Source organism: Perognathus longimembris, chromosome 11 (assembly GCF_023159225.1).
Source record: "Perognathus longimembris pacificus isolate PPM17 chromosome 11, ASM2315922v1, whole genome shotgun sequence".
In the NCBI taxonomy this organism is placed as follows: Eukaryota; Metazoa; Chordata; class Mammalia; order Rodentia; family Heteromyidae; genus Perognathus; species Perognathus longimembris.
The window spans coordinates 16,818,501-16,839,560 of record NC_063171.1 but is presented as its reverse complement, the minus strand read 5'-3'; the positions used below and the strand labels follow the sequence as shown (position 1 = coordinate 16,839,560).

At 37.9% G+C, this 21,060-nt stretch overlaps 1 pseudogene; it reads right to left on the bottom strand.

Annotated features, from left to right (window-relative positions):
• Positions 1-17,731: 17,731 nt before the first annotated feature.
• On the bottom strand, positions 17,732-18,496 carry LOC125359896 (annotated as a pseudogene).
• Positions 18,497-21,060: the final 2,564 nt, after the last annotated feature.

Genomic DNA, 21,060 nt, shown 5'->3' with positions numbered 1-21,060 from the left:
CAACAAGTATGGCAGTCTGAGATGTGGGGGAGGAAGGTAGTTACAGAAAAGGAAGATTGAAATAATCAGTGCTATGCACACAGATAAACAAGGTCACAGCTCTTCAGAGTTTGAAGATTCAGCAAGTGAGGTCAGCATAGCCTGAGTATAATAGAATTAAACTGCTTTTGCTAAAAACACTGTGTCATTATGTGGGCCAGTAAACAGAACAAAAGTGTCAGTCTCTGCCTTCACATTGCATCTGTCTCCTTTGCTACCTTAAAACTCTGTGTCATATTCCTACTCAATTCTGCACATAAATGTATTGCTCACTGAAAGAATAGATATCTAAAAATGGCCATAACAAAGTTCATTATCCTTAAATTTTCCTAATTTCTCCCACCCCCCCCACAAGGCTGAAGACACTAAAATAAGAGTGACTAAGGTATTTCCAAGATTTACAGAGATATCTTTATCAAAGGATTATCAACCACTAGCTTTCATAATGTTACAGAGCACTGAAGTGGCACCTAGAGGTCTCAGGCATTGCTCCAAATCTGAAGAAGGGCTACTTATTGCCCCCAGGTGTTTCCATTTTGTTCCTCTTTCTTTCTCACTCACTTGCTTACTTACTCTTTCTCTGTGTGTGTGTGTTTGTATGTGCATGTGTGTGTGTGTGCACGTGAGCATGCATATGTGTGTGTGTCTCCTGCTCCTGGGACTTGAACTCAGAGCCTATGTGCTGTCCCTCAGCTTTTGGGCTCAAGGCTAACACTCTACCACTTGAGCCACAGCTCTACTTCCAGATTTTGGGGTAGTTATTTGGAGATCAGAGTCACATAGACTTTCCTACCTGGGCTGGCTTTGAACAGCAATCCTCAAATCACAGCCTCCTGAATAGCTAGGATCATAGAGATGAGTGACTGGCACACAGCTCTCTGAATCATTTCTTCTCTCCAGTTTATCTGAAATTCCAGGAATATCATTTCATTTGCAGCCAAGACTGCCCACCATCCTCTACCCATGACAATACAATAACACTTTCCCTGGCACCATCAACACATTATGGAGCAAAACCTGAGATAAGAGCCAATCACACCAGCTTGACTCTGTCTGTTTAGCTGTGCACATTCCTTGCTCCCCACCTATATCATGCTGGGCCTAATGCTTACACCTCAATTTTCTTGGGAAAACTACTGTCTTCCAAGGATGCCTACACTGAAAATAAATTCAATATCTGTTTCACCACTATCTACTCTGTCTTGGATTGAATTCTCAAGTTGGTAGGGAAGCAAGCCATTGGCTTAGCACTCTGGTAATATAAAGGGAGGGGGCAGTATTTGGCCATCAGGTATAGAAAGTTTGGTCATTGAATACTTGTATAGGCCCAAATGAAGGGGTTGATGGCTTCATGTAGAAAAACAACTTCATTATTACCAAGTTAATCATGCACCAGAGATGTTCACAGTAGAACTAGCAATAAAGTTTGTTACTTAGTGAGCTAATTTCTCAAGGTTGTGATAAAGGAAAATTACTGAAAGTGACTAAAATTAGACATTTTATTCAAGTTTTCTCTGAGTTTCAAAAGGAAAAATGTAAGCTGGGCATTGTAAACTGGGCGGTGGCTCATGTCTGTAATCCTAGCTTCTCAGGAGACTGAGATCTGGAAGATTGTGGTTGAAAAGCAGCCCAGGCAGAAAGGCCCATAAGATTCTAGCTTCAATTAATCAGCAAAAAACTGGTAGAAGGTGTTGCTCCAGTGGTGAAGTCAGCTAAAAACTATTATGGGAAGTGTGCAGTCCTGAGTTTAGGAAGAAAGAGAGAAAGAAAAAAAGAAAGAAAGAAAGAAAGAAAGAGAGAGAGAGAGAGAAAGAAAGAAAGAAAGAAAGAAAGAAAGAAAGAAAGAAAGAAAGAAAGAAGGAAAGAAGGAAAGAAAGAAAGAAAGAAAAGAAGAAAGGAAGGAAGGAAGGAAGGAAGGGAGAAAGGAAGGAAGGAAGGAAGGGAGAAAGGAAGGAAGGAAGGAGAAAAAGAGAAAGAAAAGGAGAATAGCTCACATCTGTCACAAAAATAATTTATTATTTTGGCAACTCTGCTACATCTACATATGAATTAAACATTTTTAGTATGTTAATTTATGTCATGTTCATTTAACTTATACCTAGAATGGCAGAAAGAAGTCATTTTTTCCTTCCTTACATCAGCAAGCTATGAAAAAACCATGATTACGTCATGCAAACAATTTAACATTCAGCATCTGATGGTTCTTCAATAAAATGTTATAGTTAAATCAAGCCAGTTTTTTAAGATCCTATACCTTAATGAGCAGAAAATAATCAAAATAGAGTAATTAAATGCCATTGAAACTTGTAAATTTATAGAAGAGCTACAACTTTAATTAAGATTTATATTGTCTTTGCTTTCTGCCAGTAAAAACAGAAACATTTTGGTTTGGGCTTGTTCTTCCAAAAATTAACCAGTGTTTCTCAATAAAAAGTAAGTATGAATCATTTTTAATGTTTTTTTCTTCTCATATAGGCAACATTAGAATAAATGTGCTCCATAATTTCAACAGAAAAATTTAGAATTTGTGCTTAACTTTGTTGCAAATAGTTCTTTTATATGCTGTGAAAATTTTAGTGAATGATATTGTCATCTCTCATATTCAAGTCACATGTAAACTCACCCAAACCAAGAGACAACTCTCAGAATGGACAAAAATCTTTGCCAGCTATTCAAAAAGGAAAGATTACTATCAAGAACACTAAAAAGCTAAAAAAATTAAACATAAAAAGAATAAGTGATCCAACTGATAAATGAGCAAGCAAACTGAACACAGTTCTCTGAAAAAAGAAATACAAATGGCTAATAAATACATGAAGAAATGTCTAATAGTCTTAACCTTAAAGGAAATGTAAGTCAAGACTTTATTAAGATTCAATCTCACCATAGGCAGGATGCCATTCATCAAGAAAACAAATAACAAATGCTGGTGAGAATGCTAGAAAAAAAGGCACCATTATATACTGTTGATGGGATTGTAAACTACTGCAACCAATATGAACATTTGTATGGAGGTTCATCAAACAACCCAAATAGGCCTACCTTATGTTCCATCATATCATTCTTGACCATATATTCAAAGGACTATAAATAAATACATAAGAGATATACCCATGTTCATTCCAGTCTTTTCACACCAGCCAAATTGTGGAAATCACCCAAGGGTCACAGCAATTGGTGACTATATAAAGAAATGTGATGGTATGTATGTACCGTGGAATATTTCTCAGTCATATTGAAATTATGTCATTGACAAGGAAATGGATAGATTGTTATACTGTGTAAGACAAGATTTAAAAAATCAGGTGGGTGCCAATGGCTCCTGCCTGTTCATGGTTCAAAGCCAACCCCAGCAGGCTAAAAGTGGAGCTGTGGTTCAAGTGGCAGAAATCTAGCATTGAGCACAAAAGCTCAGGGACAGTCTCCAAGCCCCAGGACTTGCAAGCACTAAAACAAAAAGCAAACCAAAACTGTTGAGATTGTTTTAAAAAGTAGGAGGAAGACAAAGAAGGGGTGAGTTTGATTGGGGTACATTGTAGGCATGTATGGAAATGTGACAGTGGAACCACTTTGTACACCCAATATATGCTAGTACAAATGAGTTTTAAAACTAAGAAAGTCATGCTACATATCAGCACATATTGAAGGTTCTGAGAAGACTTGCTATAAAGAAAACTGGTGAAAGCAAAGGAAACCAGGACTTAAACAGGGCATTACAACACTCCAGGGCAGTTAGTTTGCTGGAGAGATAACGTCAATATGCACATGGACTGTGATTTTCCTTTTGTGTGTGTGTGATTTTCCTTTAAGAAGAGCATATAATGTTTGTTTGTGTTCTCCTTTGACTTGCTGGGAAGCTATTGGTTTTTATTTAGAGCACATCTGCCTGACTCTAATGGGGTATGCTAAACTTGGCCCCCAGGGATCCCCAGATAATTTGGCAACCTTTCCCTGTAAACAGGCTGATTTCAGACTGCTGTTTTCCATAAAATAAAAGCAGAGGTGTGAGTTCAGCCAGAAACAAGTTTCTAAGACCCAGAAGCTAGCACAGATGGCATTCATCAACAGGAATAGAAAAAGGTTGAAGAAAGCCAAGAACGGAACATTCTCTCTCTCTCTCTCTCTCATTCTTTTCTCATTTTATATATGATGTACCCTTTGCACTTCAGATATCTGCTTAAAATTAAATTGGAGATGGAAGATTCTGTTAATTTCACAACCTTTTTGGAACAAACAAACAAATGAACAACCAATCTTATTTCTCAGCCCCAGGCTTGAAACCTATCTCAATCTGAAGTCAGTAACTATGCTTGTTATATCATAATCACCCTTTATTAAGCAAACAGTTCTACTTGCTACTTTCAGCAGATATCTAGATCATCAAGCTAGACTTTGACCTCTGACTTTATGATTTTCATTTATATGCCTATTTAGCTGTTTCCTCTATACGAGATTTCTCTCTTAATTTGTTTTATGCTTTAATTTAGAATAATCTATACTGAGAAGCTAACTCTCCCCTTTCCCACATATGAATAACAACCAAGTCCTGTTTTTTTTCTCTTTCTTTTGGAAACCTATTTAACCTGGCAAATATTTTTGAGCACTTATTGTGCTTAATAAAGAAATTTCAATGTAAGCTAGGTGCTTGTGGCTCATGCCTGTAATACCATCTACTCAGGAGGCTGTAATCTGAGGATCATAGTTCGAACCTAGTGTGGGGAAGAAAAGTCCATGAAACTCTTATCTCAAATTAAGCACCAAAAAAGCTGGTAGTGGAACTATGGCTCAAGTGGTAGAGCACTGGCCTTGAGGAAAAAAACTTCATGGACAATATTCAGGCTCTGAGTTCAAGCCCAATGACTGGCACAAACAACAACAACAAAGCTTTCAATTTCATTAATTAAATACAAAGTCAAAGAACTTTTCCGAACTGAACGAGAAAAAGGATTGCATGTGGTGGTGTAAAATGTTTGTATTCAGGCAATCTAGGTGAAAAATACATGAGAAATGAGAAACATTTGTATCAATTTGTTTATTTGTAAGTCTGCTGTTACTTCAGGTACAATGTGAAACTGATATTTTGAAAAAAAAATGGTGTTGTTTTCATTGATAACCCCTTTCAAATGTTATTGAGTTGCCTGCATATGATTTTTTTCTCAATCAAGCCTTCTATTTTAATTCATGAAAATCATAATAATTTTATTTTTTAGCTACTAGCCCTCCCAAACGTAAAAGAAGAATCAAGGGGAAAACCTTTTTGCTGTTGTTCCAGTCAGTGAGTAGTAAGTACAGAGGCCCCAGGCCAGAACACAGTGTTATACATAAAATACAGCACCCATATTTCCTTCTAAATGAATATACAACTATATGTAACCTGGAAAGAAAAGGAGACTATGGGCAGGGTTTTCACTATTTATCTTGATGATTATAACTGAATTCATTTAATGGAGCACATTTCTTCATACTGACTCCTGAGAGCTGGGAGGGATGGACAAGCAAGATGTAGGCACTATTGTCAAGATATTCTCAGGAGGAAGGGAGAGACGACAGAGACAGAATAAGGGAGGGAGGGAGAGGAGGAGAAAAAGATGGAGGGAAGGAGAGAGAAAGAATCGGGTGTGGGCACACTGGGGAACAAAGTGTCATAACTGGAGGATATTGGCTTACATCGGGGTGTTTTAGCACACAACAATCTAACTGGCTTCCAGGTAGAAAGGTCATCTAAGCAGTGTCTGGAAAGGTCATAATTTAGGAGTATATTTCTTTGAATCTTCTCCCAGTACAACTTCCTTCCTCACAGTCAGCTGCCTCCCAGAATTGCTATTAAACTAACAAGTCACAGAGTAAGCAATAGAATGCAATTGAACGAAGCAAGGACAAAGTGAAGGTGAACTGAGAAAGCATGGACAATGGAAGAAAGCAGGAAAAGTTCAGCATGGCTGGAGTCAGCTGATGGGGAGAGAGAAATTGTTCAGGTTGAAAAGAAACAAATGCCTGGGTGTGAAGGATCTTACCTTCTCTAGGAGAACTTTATTGGGCTCTATTCACAGCACAATGGGGCACAACTCTTCATAGTAGTTGACAGTTTTGCTTTTTTGTCCCCATGGCACAGCCACTTCCTGCTTACCTCACTGCTCACAGGATAACAGAAATCATCCCAATTTGCTGAGCACTGTGGAAAGTTCTGACCATTACCTGTGTTCCAAGGAGACCAAAAGACATTATCTCAGAGGACATTCCTCACTGAGAACATAAGCACACAAAGACGCTGCCCTCAGGATCATTTTTCTTCTGTTAGAAATGGGCTCTGCCTCTGAGTCCACAGATTTGAGGCAAGTAAATATCTTCCATATTCCCAAAAGATTCTAGTGAAATGAATAATACTTTTGGAAGTAGGATGGCATCATGGGAATAGTACTTGGCAATACTTTGAGATTTCCAAAGTGTGGAAGTTCGGAATCAATTTTGGATGGCAAAGCTAAAAATACCTAACACTAATTCTGAGTAGAGATGGTGGAAAGAAGACGTTTCCATTCAACCTCTTCTTACCAGTTGCCAAAGGCACTTCATAAAATTACTCATCAGTGATGGAACTGCGTTTCGTTTTATCTCAAGGGTATGTTTTGCTTCACCAAATGAAAAATCAATTTGCATTTAACCATTTGCAATATTTCTGTATTTGTCAGGCTAACTTAATTTCTGATGTTTCTTTTTATTAATCATCAAAGTTTCTATAACACACACTTAGTTGAAAGTTCTTATCATTTTCCAATGCAAGGGAAAAGGGAGAAGTTATTTTGAGTCAGAGACCCAGACTTCTCTCCTGGGATGGCTCTGCCACCAACCAGAGTGTCCGACTCCTCTACTGTGTAAACCACTTATTCCCATAAGCCATCTTACAGTCACATCCCAACTCTACTGAAGACACATAGGTAACTGTCATCCAGAAAAAGAGAAAACACATTTATCTTTGTCAAGTTCAGCTGACTGATCCCACACAGCTGATTTATTTCTGTCATTCTCCACCCCCACCCCCCTTTCTGTTTGCAGTGTTGGCCATGGAATGAGAGTCTCATCATGCTATAGGCAAGTTTAACCATTGACTGACATCCCTAGTCCTATTGAAAAAAATGTTTTTTCTATACTGGATTTGTATATGAGTTCAAAATCATCTTGGTTTTCACACCACTCTCATGAATTGAATGTACTTGCTGTCTTAGTATTTGCTATAAGAAATAGTAGAGAGTGGGTGACATGTAAGTGAAAAATTTATTTCTCACATTCTGGAAGCAGGAGGTCTGAGTCAGAGTGCCAGTGTGGTTGGGGTCTGATAAACACACACACACACACACACACACACACACACACACACACACACACACCATTTCCAAATTTCAGACTGCTCTCTCCTTATGACAGAAGGAGAACTAAAGAGCCCACTGAGATTTTATTCCCATTGTAAAGATATTAATCTACTTCTTTTTTTATAAATTAAATTTTATTGATAAGGTGATGTAATCTACTTCTTGAAAACTCTATCTTCATGGCCTAAATTAACTTTCTAAGTCTATTTGTCTCCTAACACATCACTCTGGGATTCAGAATATCCATAGATGAGTTAGATGGGGACACTTATATTCAATCCACACAACATGCTTTCCCCCAAACTATTTCATACTAATTTAATGACAGACAAGAAAACAGGGGACATTCATAAAATCTCTTTGAATGTATCTCCTGTGTATTTTGTAAATATTAGTGACAGTACCAGGCCAGGAACTCAGGGCCTGGGCCCTGTCCCTGAGCTTTTTTGGCTCAAGGCTAAGCCACTTAAGCCACAGCTCCACTTCAAGCTTTTTGGTGGTTTATTGGATATAAGATCTCAAGGACTTTCCTGCTTGTGCTTCTTTTGAACCATGATTCTAAGAACTCATCCTTTTGAGGAGCTAGGATTATAGGCATGAGCCATTGGTGCCTGGGTAGACATAGTTTTTATCCCAAAGAAGCCAAAAGAAAGACTGACATACAAGTTGCCATTATAAATTTCCATGCTTTTCATAGAATGTTGTGTTTCCTTTCTTAATGTTGAAAATGTAAGACAAAGAAAAGAACAAAATAATATAGAGTTTACACACAAGAAAATAATCTGAGTCCTGAGGTTAGGTAGAAATTTATCATCTACAATGAGTATCTGCTTCTCCCTAGAAGAAATTATAAGTCTACTTGATAGATTTTAATAAACGTAAGAGCTCCCTTTTGTAAGCCCCACCCTTTGTCCATGTTAGGGGGAGAACTTACTAACCTGTTGCCTTTAGTCCCTCAAAGAGACTGATGGTTTTGTATTTCTTTCTTTATTAATGTCTCTACTAATGAATGCATGTTCTCTTCTTTCATATGGTGGCTTCCTGCCAAGAGATAATTCATTAAATTAGCTTTCTCAGTGGGCTTAAAATAAAATCTTGATACCTTATAATGATTTTATCTGAGAAATTGCTCTACAAAGATGTTTTTAATGGGATTTGGTGATTTTTATTAATGCTCAAATTCCACGGAGGAAGGTAACATAAATCTTTGTCAGGTACATTGTTGAATTTACTCATTCTTTTTGACAGGAATGACAAGCACAAGTTTGATAAGACAGCTCTGACAGGGAGCATGAACCTCAGAAGAGTGATGCCTGATGGGAAAAGAGATGGGTGGGATCTATTGTGGAGAAAGAGTTGTAGATCCAAAGTCAGCATAGTTATGAAATCAGACAACAGTTTCTCCATCACTCTGAGTCTGCACCTAGAATTTCAAAGTTTGTTTGGTTTCTTCTCACTTTAGGGAGAGTTACTTAAAGCAACTTGACTTTTGAAAAACAAAATGTAATTTCCCCATGCATTACTACTTCAGGATATTCTTCACTAATACTTGGGGCTTGAACTCAGGGCTTGGGTTCTTTCTCTGAGCTCTTTCACTCAGGCTAGCCTCTACCACTTGAGCCACAGCTCCATTTTTTGGCAGTTAATTGGAGATATGAGTCTCATGGACTTTCCTGCCAGGGTTGGCTTAAAACTGCAATCCTCACATTTCAGCCTCCTGAGTAGCTAGGATTACAAGCATAAGGCACTGGCACCCAGCTTTCACCCATATTGGTGAAAGTCCCTGTGGGCTATACAAGAAATGATTCGATATTATTTAGGCATCAGACTTGGTGGAGCAAGCCAGTATGATCCCAGCTACATAGGAGGCAGATAAGACTATGTGCTACCTAATGAGACAACCTAACTGAAGATTAACTAAAGTAAAAAAGGTTTGGGGGTGTGGCATGTTTGAGGCTCAAGTTCAAGCCCCAGTACCACCAAATGATTTAACTTGTTCTTTAGATGACCAAAATAGTGCATCTGGGCATGAACTATAAAGTGTACATTTCTGAACATAATAATTTTTTTAAAAATACAAGAAGACTCAATAACATCATAAATGATTATTTGCAAAAGTATGACTTTGGGTGTACCGATTCAGTAGTTTCAAGTCAAAAAATATAAAGTAAAAAATGGCACCTTACTCAAGTTGGAACTATATTGGAAATGAACCAAACAACTTGGGGGCGGGGACAGGAGGGAAAAACTGTGAGAGAATGAAGGAAGAGAATGAATTGTCCAAGAAGAAATGTACTCATTACCTGACTTATGAAAGAACAATCCCTTTATAGCAACAAGTTTTAAAAAGGCGCCTTTCATGATGTACTAATTCTCCAAACACTTTTTTCCTCCCTTTCATTTCCTTAGAAAGAGTGGAAGCACCTGTATTTCCAGGTCTTTTTAGGTTGAAAGTAGCCCTTCTTTTGTTTGGCTGAACGTCTAGTAAATGGGGCTCCACCTCATCAGGCCTCAGTATGTGGTCTCCCCGTCCCTACCATCAGGTGAACATTTCCACTCAGTACTGTTGCTCTTGGACTAACATGGCCACTAGACCTTCGACTTCCACCCTAGGTGCCAGAACTTTCACAAATACATCTCAGAGTAGTGATTCAAGCTTCCCTTCCTTAATCCTCCCTTTCTCATCTTTACTTTTCATTATGTCCTACAATTCTCTGCTGGGATCTTCTCTCTTATAGCAAACAGTTCTAGAATTGGCTGCTTTTAGGCAAAGTATGCATTTCTACTGAGATTTTTTTTTTTCTTTCGTTCTGAGATTTCTCTTAGGATTCCCCTCATGTAATTTCCATGCTCTCTAATGTCTTTGGTTTTCAGAAGAATTGTTCAGTTAGCCAAACTCCTAGGGTGAGCCCATCAGGTTGTCCCAGCAAGAGCAGCAACAGCTGCAAATGATTAGCACTCACAACTGAAAAGAAATCTTGTGAAGGTCTGGTGGGTTGCCAATGGCAGAAAGCCTAGACTAGGAATTAGGTCACTCCATTGAGTCTTTGATTCGTAGCAATGCTTCCTGTAAGAGGCTTTAAAAAATCAAAATGAAGCCCAGTTTCCTTGATGCAATAAAGCAGAATAAAGATGGCCAGGTGAAATCCTAGGAGCAGAAGGAGAAGAATGATTGCTCACACCAGAAGATATAAAGTGACTTATTACCCAAAAGTTGCTTAAGTTTGTTGACAAGTTTCCCATCATCTCTTCAGTGACTCATTCTGTCCAGCAGACATGATTGCCATTTAAAACAGTGCATCACTTATAAGAATCATCAACAAAAAAAGAAGGAACTGGCCATAACCCATGAACAACAAACCACCATCCTCACCATTTTTCCCCCCTTTAAAAAAGTTTCTTGTATCTCAAAACTTTCACTTTTTCTCTCCCAAACTTGGGAATGGACATAGCCTCTTGTGCATTCTAGATAAGCACTCAACTCTTGAGCTCCATCCTCAGCCATTTTTATTTTTGCTTACTTTAAAACTTTATATTTGAGACAGGGTCTCTCTAAGTTGCTTGGCTAGGCCTCGAATTTCACCATCTTCATGCCTCAGCCACCACACCTGATAATTGTTTCTTTGTATCATGCTTAAGTGTATATTAGGTCTCAAAATAAAATAAAAAGAATGAGCAAACCACTCCCCCTCTAGACCTTAGATACTTTATCCTAGGCTCTAGAACTATCCCATGGGACAGACCAAGAACCAGCCTAGACAGGACTCTGCACCTATCAAGGACCTCCATATCAACTTCCCAATGCTTCTTTTATTATCTCTAGTCCTTAATTAATTGAAGCTACTTATGCCTTCAACACAGCTTGCTATGGGTGACTACAGTAGACCCATGGTCTCCACAGACATATGGTTCCAAGGAGACTACTTATTGCACAAAGGCTGTGAATGCTCAGAAAATAATGCTATACAATAGATTTTTGACTCATTCTTCCCAATTCTGTTAAAGACACACTACCTTTCAGCAAATCTAAAATTTTTAACTTGATCCCTTAAATCAGGCACATAATTTTGGCCTTGCTTTGGGGGTATCATTTGCTTTGGTATAGTTTCACAACATTGAGGGCAAGGAAACACAAAGCATAGCACACAGTTTGAATACCACTCTTGAGAAAGATTGAGTGCTTCCCCAGAGTCTCTGGACAATATACACGCAGGGATTTTAAATCTTGGTTTGATTTTTGACTTACTTCTTTATTCAATTATTTGACTACATTAGCTAAAACTGAATTTCATAAATCTAAAAATAAGACTAGCTTACTGAATACATTTCTGAAAGCAGCTGAGGATATTCATTTCCCTTATAGCTTACATATTATACATAATTTCATAATTCAGTGTCCTTTAGGGTCAAGTATGTGGTCGGCCATGGGAGCCCAGCACCACTCATGCTACAATGCATATATATCTAAAATAATCCATTAAAAAATTCCTAACAATAATAATAAAACCACAAATTCTGAAAGGTACAGGAACTTTGTGGGATTTACTAGTGTTTGGAAGGAACAGGGAGAGGTGGAATAACATTATATATGACATAGCATATGACTTTACAAGTACCCATTGGTCAGTTGCTATTGATATAAGTTCTCTCTTTAGTTTTACTATCATTCCCTTGCAGATTCTTTGCTCTCTCTTTGACACTGCTTCTGACTCCTTCTACCTTTCTTTATTACACAGAATCCCTGCATATCATCCAGCTTCCACTTTGCTGAGGGCTTATTAAAACCATGTTTCAAAAAAAAATGATCTTTCTTTGGAAGGTAAGATGGGGGGCACAAAATGGGCTCTTGATTAAAAAATAATAATTTTACCACACATCAGTGATTCACATCTGTAATTCTAGTTCTTATAGCTGAGGTCCAGATGTTTGAGGCCAGCCCAAGCAGAAAATTCCACAGAGATACTAACTTCAAAATAACTAGCAAAACGCATAGATAGAGGCATAGTTCAAGTGGTAGAGAACCAGCTATGAGAAAGAAAGCTGAGTGAGAGTGTTAGGACCTGACTTCAAGGCTCAGAACAAATAATAATTATCATAATAATATAATATGTAACTATAAGATATAATATCATTATATAATTATTATTATTCCAGATGGCTACATTACATAGTATATGTTTTCTTTAAATTCTAATTAACTTCATTTTCTTACAAATTAGATCAACTGGTTTCCCCCAGATCTTAGACAAATCCAATTTCAGTCCTCCTGGTGTCCTTATAAATTATTCAATGTTTCTCTTCTCTAGTTTTGCTGCTGGCATTCTGCCAAATAGAAGATGGATGGTATTGTGAAAGACTATCATAACTATTTATACCAGTATTTATCTTTTTTTGGCCTTCAGTTCATTTTATCCTAAAATCCTCCACATTCTTCATATGTAAGAAGCATGGAAGAGATAAAGGATGGTGGGAAATACATTAATTTGGGGGTTTTTGCCTCAACTTTGGCATTCCACTTTTATCAGACAACCTTCATATTTTAGCACTATGCTTTTAAGATAAGAAAAAGAAGAAGCAAAGGAGAGATTAGTTAGTTCTTGTTTTCAACACCCTGGAGGACTGACCCTAGTTTTTTCCGAGGTTGTTCAGCAGAAGGTCCTTTCATCAGTCATTTCTCTCATTACCAACAACATAAGTTAAATCCTCCTTTAAATTTGATAAAAATTTGAAAAAAAAATCCTCCAGCTTAGTATCCTGCCTGCAAATATGTACTGTGAGAGGAGGGAACAGTCTGTGTGAGTCTGCACAATTTACCTCCATTGTAGAAGATAAAAAAACACACAGAAGTTTGATTTGTCATTCTGATGACAATCCCAAAGTTTTATTATTTTCAACCTGGTATTTTATCTAACACTGCTTATCTGACAAGTATTCTCACAGGTGATATGGACACAAACTTATGTGAAATAACTTCCTCACCTTTGATGAATAGTCTATAAACAGTCAGATAATTTGATAGCACTCATCAATAATCATATTGTCTACATCCATCAATTCTGATTTTCCTTCCCCTCCCCACAAAAAAAGAATCATAGCCAAACCAGACAGGAAAGTCCATGAGACTTTAGCCTTGAGCAAGTAAAGCTCAGGGACAGTGCTCAGGCCCTGAGTTCAAGCTGGAGGATCACACAGCACCACTACCACCACCACCACCACAAAAATTCACTTATAATAAGTTGAAAATTCTATATAAGATACATAAAAAGGTATTGTAGCACAAATTGTTAGCAAAATGTATATAAGTCAATAGTAGGTTAAAAATGATATCATCATTTAAAAATACTAATAATATTTGATCACTGAGGGCATAGCTGAATGGTAGAGGGCTCACCTAGTGTTCAGACTCCAGGTTTAATGCACTGTACAACAAACAACAAAACTACCCACACTTACCCATGAAGGCAAAATGACAGATTAACTTTAAGAACATACCAGTGGTATTTCTGTTATATAATTATGAAGACAGTGTTCATTTTTATATTTCATTTCCTAAATGTATAGCTTATTTTTATGGTTAATTGGATACAATTAGACTAACTATACCTACCATGTATGTGATATGAAGAGGCTAGGTAGTTTATAAAATTAAAAAACTTTAAGGGAACATGTAGGCTGCATGATAAAAACTATGTCTTTGGGATCCAAAGTTTACATTTATACAGTTGAGGCTTGGGCTATTTCTATGATTGCCTATGATGTCTAAAAATGCAGTGTTATCTGCATATAAAACCCTCCAGTTTTCTTTTTAGTTTTTTCTAGTCAGAGACCAGGACTGAATTTGGTACCTGCAGCCACTTTTGCTCATTGGCTGTCTAGTGTTCTACCAACAAAGCCATGCTTCTAACCCCTCAAGTTTTCTTTAATATTGAAAAAAATGTAAGCTTGATGTCAGTGGCTCATGCCCATAATCCTAGTAATCAGGAAGCTGATATCAAGGATTGAGGTTTGGGAGTAGAATGGCAGACAAATCTAAGAGAGTCTTAGCTCCAATTAACCAGCAGAGTTGAAAGTGGAAGAGCTTCCATTCACCAAAAAACTAGGAGCTTGGTACTTGTTACATTTGTGAAATCATTCATGACAGTCTATCTATGGAGGAAGACACATCTATTTTTCATTTAAATCTTATTATCTGAGTTATACAAAGAGGTTTCGATTCAACCTGTCATCTTGACCAATGTCACCCCTTTCATAATTCTCTTTCATCTTTTCCAAAGCTTCATTGGATCCTCATAGCAATTCAGTATTAGAACTTCCAACAGAATTATAAACACAAATGGACTCGTAGGCTAAAGTCCTGGTGCTCCATGTCTTATTTGTAATATGAGAATAATACAATCTACCTGGATGTTCTGTCTTATTTTCATTTTATTTATGTTTATTTTGCTCAAATCAGAATAAATTCCTGGCAACCAGCTGACACACAATAAATACTGGGTATGTTGAGCAATCTTGGAATGGTATTCTTTCAGGAATGGAGGTGGGCATGAATATGAAGCATATTCTCACAGAAAACGCTTCTCACATATCACTCCGAGGAAGATGTGGGGAAAGACAGCATCTAGCTACTCTCATATGCATACCATCAGTGGTCTCTTTGTAGAAAGAGCAAAGTACAAATAAAAATATAAGTAGGTAACCAATTATCATATCCTTTTCCTCCAGCCCCTCAAATGTTGAGGATTAAATGTCACATACAAGCAGCATGTCACAAGTCTAGTTCCAGCTGGGCATGGGTGACTCTTGCCTGTAATCCTAGCCACGCAGGAAGCTGAGATCTGAGGACTGAGGTTTAAATCCAGCCTGAGGAGAAAAATTTGTAAGACTTATATCTCCAATGAACCATAAATAAATAAATAGATAGATAGATAGGTAGATACATACATAGATAGATAGATACATAGATACATAGATACATAGATACATAGATACATAGATACATAAGCAAGTAAGCAAGAAGTGGAGGCTTGGCTCAAGTGGTAGAGTACCAATCTTGAGCAAAAAAGCCAAATGAGAACTGAAGGCCCTGAGTCTTAGTACTCGTGTGTGTGTGTGTGTGTGTGTGTGTGTGTGTGTGTGTGTGTGTGGCACAAAGTCTAGTTTCATAAGAAATCGGGAAAAGAAATGGTAAATTGTGAGGAATTGTTAAGTTTTATTTTAAGTTGCAGATTGGATTTTCTGCATCAAGCTTCTTGATGCTTTGGACAGAAATTGAGGCTACCACCTCAATGAGAGAAGGAAAAGTGATTTAAAATGATTGTTACACAATGCTGTACAACCAGCCAAAACTGTATTACGTTCAATTGTCTTAAAAGCAAAACAAAACCTAGTGTCCTGCTTTAGAGTGACTCAATGAAATGTCTCAAGAGATTTTCATCTTATGTCACCTATCTTTCCACCACACCCAGTCTTTGCTTCTTCCTACTCGGTGAATTTTCCAATTCTCAAGTATTTGTCATACTGATTTATAGTACCTCAATTCACTTTCACTCATGTAAATAGTTCTGCTGAAATTACTCATGTTGGCTACTGGGAAATTAGTCTGTAATGGTGTGTGTGTGTGTGTGTGTGTGTGTGTGTGTGTGTGTGTGTGTGTGTGTGTGTGTGTGTGTTCTGGTCCTGGGGCTTGAACTTAAGGCGTGGCCACTGTCCTTGAGTTATTTTGCTCAAGGCTAGCTAGCTCTCTACCACTTGAGCCACAGCTCCACTTCTGGCTTCTTGGTAGTTAATTGGAGAGTCTCATGGACTTTCCTGCCTAGTCTGGTCCTAACCCATGGTCCTCAGACCTCAGATTTCTGAGTATCTAAGAATACAGGTGAGAGCCATGGGCTCTCATTGTTCTGAAATTTTTCAACATAAAACTCTTACTACTTACAAGCTTAACATAGGGTGACTGAGCTATATATTGTAAAGAAACACATACTGCTATATACAAGCACATCGTTGTTTACACTGGGGATTTCCATATATGGGTTATAGAAGTTGTTAAATTCATGAGCTTCAGAATCAGACAGTTTAGGTTAAAATACCTTTATCATATATTGGATTTTTTTTTCCTTTTCTAAGGTCTGAGACCAGGACTTGAACTTGGTTCCTGCTGCTTTTGCTCATTGGCTAGAGTTCTACCAACGAACCACATCTCAGTTGTATTGGCTTTCTAACAGTGGTCTTATTTACCCTTTCTGTGCCTCAGCTGATGCTACTTGTAAAAGAAATTTAATAATAATAATTGTGTCATGAGATCCTTAAGAGTCTCAGTAAAGTCACATATTTCCACCATGTAATAAAATAAATACTTAATATATTTTCTAGTATTATTAAGCTACTAAAATGATCATTAGGAAAACAGTGATGATTATAAAGCCTTTTTTTTTTTTGGTGCCATTTCTAGGAATAGGCCTGGTGTTGTCCTTAAGCTTTTCTGTCAAGGCTAGCACTCTTACCATTGTAGCCACAGCTCCACATCTGGCTTTTTGGTGGTTAATTGGAGGTAAGAGTCTCCCAGACCTTCCTGCCTGGGCTGATACTAAGATCTCAGCCTCCTGAGTAGTTAGCATTACAGGCAAGAGCCACGAGTGCCCAGCTATGAAGTAATTTTTTTTGTAGTCTTCTAAAACTTCTGTTTTATGGAGGAAGAATGAGCCAGACTATCAGGAACTAAAGATCAAATAGTAAGAAAAATTAAGAACAAGTAGAGCTAGTGATAATTTTTAACAAAATGGTTTTATTAAAATCGTTTATTGTAATAAGATATTAATTGCACTCAAAATCAATAAAATAAGTTATTAAAATTATTTACATAAAACTATGTAATCAATAATGGCCATGCACCATGTCAACACAATTTTAGCCTATAAGTCAGTATATAGTTCTCTAAGGCAAGCCTTAAACAATACCATAGAGAAACAGCAAAGAAAAAAGGAGCTGATTGTAATTGTTAAAGTCCACTGATTTTCATAAGAAAAAAGGTCCTCCACCCAGGTATATTTGAAACACGCCATTTATTCCTCTAAAGGACAACTGGAGAAAAGTCTGATTTACTTTTGTTAACCACAGAGTCCAGTCAACTTGATGATTAGTTAAGTAGCATATTTCCCAAACTCCACACATCCTAGACCTATTTCCCAAACAGATCCCCCCACTCAGGATTAATGTCAAAGTACATCACAGTTCATCTGATAAGTATTTGTATAAAAGTATCTACATTTGTTTTTAGTCAGTTTGGATCAAATATTCATGGTGTAACAAACTATAAATTACATTATTTGCATAGTGTCCAGGAGTCTCCTGAAACCTTTGTTTAAACAGGTATTCAACACCATGCTAAAATCTGTGCTTTCCAACATGTCTCTCGTTTCATTGAGAAGTTTAATCATGGTGATGTCTCTGGAAGAAATACCACAGGCCTGGACGGCTAGTGGCCTTTCTTCATCTGGCATCATATAATGGCATAATAGAGATTTGGATCCATCCTTATTAATCCAAGAAGAAGATTTATGCTGTTCAACAAGAGTTCTGATTTCTTTTAGTTTTTGCTCAAAGTCCAAAAGTGACAAAAATGTTTAAGAGAAACACTTCCTAAAATCTTTTGCACACCTTGCTTAATGACAGTGATCAGTTCTGTCAGGCCATCTCTGAGGAGATGTTGGATATTTGATAATGTATTGCTGCTGGACATCTGGGAGAGCAAGAGCTGTAGAGCCATTTTTGCCCATTGCTGCACTGTCCAGGTAAATATATCCACCAATTATGTTTAACTGGACTCTCAAAAGAACAACCAGCATACTACAGGTGCTGTACACGGCTTCAACAATTCTTGTGAAACTTATTATCTTTAGATGCCCCCATATTTCTAGCTTGTTTGAAGGCCTGTTTTTGAGCAGAGCTGTAAGGCTTTTTGAGTTAAGCTGCTGCATTAAGGCCTCTCTCAGGGTTGGGAGCATGGACAGTATGGTCATATTGCAAGTCCTCTGGTTATTTTCAAAATGATATTGTCATGGAGCTTGAGGAATATATTCTGCAGCTTCTCTTTCTTGTATTTCTCTAATTTTCTTTTGTCCATATTTCCCCGGATATATACTCCTCCGAGAACCGTGCCCAGGAAGATGCATTTCTTTTTGTGGTGTTTCAGGAAATTCCATGTTGACCTCAGCATCTCGGCCGTGCCTGTGGGGTGGTGGAGGGCCGGGCCTGCAGGGCCTTGGTGGGGGCCTCAGGGGTGTGAGGCTGGTCTGACCGCAGGTGGAGACGTCCTCGTCATTGAGGTCCTGCCGCTAGTGATATTTTTATTATCCTGTTTTGGCTGTTATTGTTCTTAAACATAATAGCCTTCCAATGCCAGACAGAGAATCATTCATCAATGAGTTCCTCTGGTAGAGTCCTTCCTCCATGTTTTCATAGCTCTTTGTGCATAGTTTTTGTAAATATGATCACAACTGTTATATCTGCAATTTCCTGAGCACATAACACAAATGTCCAATACATCTTTTACCTTGTGTTACTCTCACTGACCTTGCTATTCCTTTTCAAATTAAGAAACTGAGGTTGCACTAAGTCAGAGAATATTACCCCACCAGATCAAAATTTTGAAACTGAAATTTGATCAATGATCTGACCTATGCCCAAACCCAACTCTAGCTGTTTATCATATTCCCTTCTCCTTTCATATGGTATTTGAACTATTTGATTAAATGCTTGACTTTTTAACTAGTCCAGGATGTCTTAGATTTTTTCTATTGCATAAACATGCATTTATAGCTATTAATACTAGTAGGTGTCAGCATTGTTTGACAGCTGCTCATAAAAATTAAATAAATGAATTAGTGAATTCAATGAATGAGCTATTATTCATATAAATTTCTAAAGAAAAAGGTCTTACATAGAGTTTGATGCATTGCCACAGCTCAATATGGATTTTGTACTAACATTTATCTTTAATATTGCTAAACTCACTCACTAGTTTTTATAGCTTTTATAATTTTATAGATACTTTAGGACTTTGACATATACAAATATGCTATCAGCAAATAAAATCTACCCTGTCCTTTCACAATATCAATAGATTATTATCAATACTTCATTCTTTTACATTTATATTACCACCAATCGTTCATTTGCTTACATTGTGGTATAGTATAAAAATCAGTTTTTATAACGATGAAAGATAATCTTTATTGTGCACTTTCTGTGACTAAAGTACCAACCTAAGCATTCATTTACATTTAAATAAATCAATTACTTCCTTTAGACATTTTTGGGAATGTCTTGTTATTTCTATTAGTTAGAATATTGTTCTAAAGGTTCTTAAATTCAAGTTGCTTGAGTATAATGGAAATTTATTTCCTTTGGTAATGCCCTCTTGTACAGTAAGTGAGACCTTGTGCGAATCCCTTATACTATTCCTCAGTCTGAATCCTTGTATTCATGTTCAAGGCTGCTCTCTGATACCTGACTTCCATTGTTTTAGAGGGAGAAGACAGAAAAATTCAGAAAAAAATCCATAAATACCCTTGAATAATCTTGGGGGAGCACCAGTGTATTGCTGCCATGTACAAAACTGCTGTCCATGAGGGTGAACCATGTGAAAACCAGAGGATGAGTATAGGCTGTAGTACCATGGAAAGCCCTTCCATCTCTCTTTGCTGCCCCTTTTCCATCTCTGCCACATTAAAAATCAACCTCTCTGGACAGGGCCAAATGGATGGCCCCTTACCTACCCCTTCCCTTCATGGAAGAGGCTCTATATATATGTCTTATGTCAGCATTTGCCTCATGTCTATATATGCCATATGTTTACAGCATCCCCTGCTAATTTTATTTTATTTTTTTTTAAAAAGGGGGACAGATGTTGGGGACAGCTGTGCCTTTAAGAGGGGACGGCCCACTTAGCCCATCCCCCCACCTTCCGGCTTCAACCGGAAGAGAAGCAAAGCAGTCCCCGCCTCTTGGCTTAGCCATGTGTGTAATGGCGGGGACCCCAGAAACCAGTCCTTAGGGGGCTGTGGTCTCCGCCTATAGAGGAAGTTCCGTAACATCATCTGATGGACAGACCATCAAGCCAATCGTTAAAACCCAGTAGTCCCTCTCCTGCACGCGCCTCTGGGAGTATAAATTGTTGGCCCCTCCCTTTATTAAACCAGAACACCCCTGAGGCCTTCTCTGGGACTCCCATGCTTCCATGTCTTCCTTGGTTGAAGGACATGGGGGGGTCCTGGGACCACACGCTGACTGAGGCTACCTGGGGTCTCTGCTCCCGCGATTAATCCTTACTGGCCAGGGGATGCGAGAGAACGAGAGACGACCACATGGGAGGGGCGGACAAGCCTAGACCCTCCACGCCGATGAAGTGGTAGAGCTAAGCCCGGCAATGGTGCAAGAAGGACAGCACCTGCCTAGAATGTGCTTGGTCTGAGTTCAAACCCCAGTACTTCAATAATAGATTAAATGGATGGATGGATAGGTAGATATTTCTGTCTTTAAAAGGGTTATGGTGTTTATATGTTAATATGAAAGAGTATAACCTAATGCAGTGATTATGTACTGAAGTGATGGTTTTGATCAAAAGGTAGCTGAATGCAGGAGAAACATCATGGAATTTAAA